This window comes from Corvus brachyrhynchos, unplaced genomic scaffold, assembly GCF_000691975.1.
Source record: "Corvus brachyrhynchos isolate BGI_N302 unplaced genomic scaffold, ASM69197v1 scaffold279, whole genome shotgun sequence".
In the NCBI taxonomy this organism is placed as follows: domain Eukaryota; kingdom Metazoa; phylum Chordata; class Aves; order Passeriformes; family Corvidae; genus Corvus; species Corvus brachyrhynchos.
Window position 1 is genome coordinate 9,606,413 of NW_008246060.1, and position 5,212 is coordinate 9,611,624.

The following is a 5,212-nucleotide window of genomic DNA, read 5'->3' on the forward strand; positions in this document are numbered from 1 at the left end:
GCATGTATTGCTGCAACTAAGGTCATATACATTGTGGCACTGAGATACAGAACCCTATTACCCATGTTTTACTTTAAAAATTAGACTGTTCTTTTTAATTTCCTTTTACTCTCATACTTCATAATCTGATCTGCATGTAGCAGGGGGTTCAATTAGAGAACATTTGTTTTCTTTTGTTTTTTTAGAGAGGCTGAACATCCACATCATCATAGAAATGAACTGCTAAATTTAAATTTATACATGACATATTCTAACACAGGTGCAAGAGTATTCAGGTTATACAGTTCAAGAGGTTCTTGATGTTTGTTTCCTGTGCACGTTTATCCCACACCAGAGCAATATTGGGGCATCCCTTTTGTCTGCTTAGCCTGAGGCTGTATATTATAACGTGTGGTCTGCAGTGAAACACCCAAAGTTACTGGAATCTTTATGAAATATACCTTAGTATTTTCCAAATTCCCAGAAGTTCAAGATTTGTTTCTAAAAACAGCCATTAGCACAAGTGTTTATGAACGCAGATCCTTAACCACCACCTACTGGTGCAGGGCACACACACAACCAATGTATTTAATGCTATGTTGAACTCCAAAGTTATTAATTCAAACACAGTGTCCAAAGTGTTTAGAAAATACTTTCAAACCATTAAGAACTGCCATTTGTAAGACTTTAGAATCTGAAAGTGCTTCATGTGAAAAGCTGTTATGCTTCTATTATCAACACGCCTCAGGACTTAATAAAGCAGGCATTTCAAAACACAGCATGCTGAAATTTGGCATTTTCATTTAGTGCTTACATGTTATTGAACAGAGGGCAATGTAAGGAAGAAAAAGAGAAAAAAATCTAGCAGGAAGGTCATTTTCAAAATTAAGAATCTGTATTGTTGATGTTGCTGGTCAAAAGGTGCCCCAAACCATGTAAAATTGATTTTGTTTTTTAGCACTAATGATCAAAATCTAGGGCACAGGCTCTGAATTAATGATCAGTCGGGTGGAGCTGATTCCATTAACCTCAGGTGCTCATTAATCCCTACAACTACTTCCATCAAGGTCATTAATGGTATTAAAAGCTCAATATTTACCATACAGTTGTGGGGGTTTGCCTTATGAAAGACTTTCCGCATAAATGCTTTGATTTTAGTTGTCTAGGTGCACTTGTTTGGGTCCCAGTGATGTGTTTACAACTTGAAAAAACTCACAAAAACTGTTACTACATTTTCTTACCTTGTTGTGACACTAATTAATTTTAGGGATTGTGTCCTGTTGTGCCTAAATATAGACAAAATGTGTACTTATGGTCAATATTTGTTATTTATACTGACATGCACAGGTAGCAGAGCTGGCAAAGACTCACTCGAAGCCATTCTCAGCTCAGAGGCAGGACTTAAATCCCCTTCCAGCTGAGACAAGCCCAGTGCACAAATTTCCTTTCTTTGACTTTTATCTCGAGGAGGTGGCAGGCTGTGGTTTCAGCTTGTAATGAGCGCCTTTTTCTCCCACCTCCTGAGAACAGAGGTGAGCACTCATGCAGTGAGAACAGCAGTCTCATTTGAAAAGCAGTAACTACATGGTGGTCAGGAGGGGTTTTTGGAATTCCTCAGCTGTGCTTCATGACACATTGCCTGTCATGGCTGTGTGCTAAGAGAAGAGCCTGATGGCAGAGAGTGAAGGTGTCTGTAGCCTCACTGGGTCGCCCGAGGTCACAGCTTGAGCTCACACCAGGCCAATCTGACAGTGAGGCCCAGAGAACACAGGAAGTGTTTATTACTTTACAAACCCATCTTTCCCTGAACACTTATGCACTTACTACTAGACTGAGTGGCATAGTCTTTATATCAGAAAACATAACAGATTCAATATTAAAAGTAAAAACATGAACTAATCTTGATTTGTGACATAATATAAATTCACTTACTTTTCTTTTTTTCAGCTTACTTGCTAATTGTCATAAACTGAAATATAACTGAATTATCCATTTGGGGATAACACAGCATCGTTTTAGCAGCAAAAGGACACAGGCTGGCAATGAGTTAATTAACTGTTACTCTCATCCCTAAGACCAGTCTGCTCTCTAAGGTAGGTCTCAAACCAATCACATTTTGCTACATCTCCTATAAAAATAAAATTCTAAAAGACCGGAGGAAAAAAAAATAGCACGGGATCATGACTTTCAATATCCCCTAAATATTATTAAGTAATGTAAATAATCTTTTTCCTTGCACCATTTGATTCCTACCATTTGGAGATGCTTACTACACAAATCTTCTCATTTGTGTTTCCGCCACATTAAAATATACTGGCTCCAACTTTACAATTTTCACTGAAACATCTATTTAGTCCAAAGATACTTTCTTTTCTACACCCAGTTTTTGTCCATATATTGTATCTAGCTATACCACAATGCCAATAGCTTAATAGTGATATCCATGTTTGGTTTCCTCAAAATACCCTTTGCAGTTATTGTGTATGAAAGTACTGTGAGATGGCTTTGAATAATGCCATGGTTTTTACTTTCGTCTGTTGAAAGGGAAACTGGCTTATATTTGCCTTCCCTGAAAAGAACACAAAGCACCTAGGTGCGCCTGAAATGGACCTCCTTATTATCAATGCCAGTTCCCTATCAGCAGCATTATATCATATAAACTCCTTGGTAATTTCTTGCCCTTGCTGCTCTAATTAAAAGGCCACTTCAAATTCTGACTCTCTCCATGGCAAGGATCCTTCTTCCATTTACAACCTAAATTTATTCATGACTGACTACTTTATTACCATTTGTTCCTGTGCCTGTCCTTTACATTAAGTAGCTCATCTCTTTTCCCTCTCTGTTTAAACTACCTCCACCTGGTCTGATGTCCAGTCAGCTTCATTGTCCTAAGTTAAATGAGCAATTTCTTTTCAGTCTCTTCTCACAAAGGCTTTTCATTAAGCTCACAGTGATTTTGTGTATCTGTTATAGTTGGAGTTCATCTTTCTGGACCATGGCTGAACAAGCTTGTACCCTGTGAAGTCTGACATTATGTTGCACTACTGAACTAACATTATTCAGTGTTAAGTGGGTCTACTTTATTTCCCAAACTCTAGGACTGTGTTCTTGCCCTCCTCCAGCTGACTCCATCATGGACTGACTGATTAACATTCAGGTGTTGCTCTTGCCCTGCCATTTCCAGCTACGGTCTCAGCAATAGAAAATAAAATGTCTGTAAACAGAAAATAAAGAGGAGAAACTCACTACAAAATCTCTTTGTGATTAGTTCTCCACTGTGTTGAAACCAGTAACTGCCAAAAACCCCAAACCCCAATAAAAAACCCCAAAGCAAATGCAATGTTAACAAATTCTTGCTGCATTCATTACCCAAGACTCACTGTTCCACACATACATAATAGCAAATGAATCCATATATCTGTATTTCCAGTAACAGAATGCCAATAGTCTAAGGCTTAGGAGGGTTTATTTTCCAACCAACTTGGGTGCTTCAGTTTCTCAGGAAAAAAAAAAAATCAAACAAAAACCACCCACCACAAACAAGAAAACACCAAACTGATCTCTTGATTCAGTAACCCACAATATTTTCTTTTGTATTGAACTATCAGCCAAGTAATGAAAAACACTTGTCCATTTCACTGCATGCAATGACATTAAGAGTCCTTAATTAGGAGAACCTAATTTTCACAAAGTTTATCCCTGGCAATATTACAGCTCTGAAAGAAATTTTATGTGTATCTATTTGCACCAGTTTGGTTACTCACTTGCTTAAGTCCAGCTTAGCTGCACTGTCACAGACATTTTATCCAGCAAAATATCCCACTAGGGTCAGTGCTCCTCCAAAAGTAGGTTTTTTTCCCACACACTTTAGGGATACATTTGTCCTTATTTATATTCTTGAGTTTGGCTACATGACCTTAATCAATTTAAGTTTATTTTCTCTACACAAACTACTTATACCACTAAAACAAACAATGGGAAAAGAAACCACTGCTAAATTGTCACATGCCACCCTCTGGAGGCATGTAGGGCATGGGAAGTTTTTTGGGGAAAAACAAGTTTGTTTGGTCCTTTGCAAGCTAAATCAAGCCTCAGAAGTGGTGCACTGAGAAGCAATTTTATAGTAGCAGAAAAACTGTCACCGGTTTCTTTCATCTTAGAGCAATGAATGAGAAAAGCAGCAATTTGTACCCACAACTGGAATCTGTCAGTCACCATTGATTTCCTGTACTCCTCAGGTAGCACCACTGTAGCCAGCATGAGACTGCATGGTAACAACCTGACCCCTTTATGTCAAATAGTAAATTTAGCTGGTGGGCTGCTCTCAAGTTTTCAGCCAAATGAAACTTCTCATTGTCTCTTTGCACTCATCCTGTTCACTTCTGGCTAATTCGAACATGAAGATATGCAGTTGAGATTTTCAAAGGATGAAGCAATTATTTAAAACTATAGCTAAGAATATTAAACCTGTCTGCATATACAGGTGTTTCATTAAAAATAAAATCTGAGAAAAAAAATCCACCTTTTCCTTTCTTCAGAAATTCACAAATATCTCAGCAATAAAACCAGCATTCTATTTAGCAGTGATGTAATTGGGAAGTAATTGTTAATATTTCACACATGCTGCAGAACATTCAGTTCTTCATAAACAAATTAAAGATAAGCAAAGTGACTAAGAACAGAAAAATAGAAACATTCATTCACATTAGGAACAGTAAACAAGATCTGAGCATGAATGTGATGTCTGCTATGAGAAATCCTCCTGTCTAGAGACAAGATTGCAAAAGAATTCCTCTCTGACAAGTATTCAGGAATATAATATGCAGAGTACAGTCTTGATAAAAAAACCTTCTAATATCAGTTTTGTGTTGCTGTAACATCAAAACAATCCTGTCCTTTTCCCACAACTAAACACTTGAAAATGAGGGGAAAATCAAATTGAATAACAAATTATTCTGACCAAACACATTCACCAATGGACACATTTATAGCCATCACCCTCATAAGTATAAAAAATAGAACACAACCCTCTACAAAATTCCAGTCAGTGAAAAAAACAACTCAGTCTCACTGATTTTTACTTCCCTGAAAAAGCCTTCGTCCACACCAGTATCTTTTTTGTCAGAGATAGTACAAACTATTTAGTGTATGAGGTAAGATATAGGCCAGGATGAAGAAGCACACAGTTTATTGAAGTGTAGTTTGACTAACAGAGTAACTGTCTGCAACACAA

General features: G+C 37.4%; 1 long non-coding RNA gene across 1 annotated transcript in view; it reads left to right on the forward strand.

The window, feature by feature from the left end:
* LOC108449631 overlaps positions 1–3,224 on the forward strand; it is a 4,794-nt gene extending 1,570 nt beyond the window's left edge. The window contains exons 2-3 of the long non-coding RNA XR_001865868.1: positions 1,927–2,072; positions 3,078–3,224. This is a non-coding gene — a long non-coding RNA (uncharacterized LOC108449631). The remainder of the gene's footprint in view (positions 1–1,926; positions 2,073–3,077) is intronic.
* Positions 3,225–5,212: the final 1,988 nt, after the last annotated feature.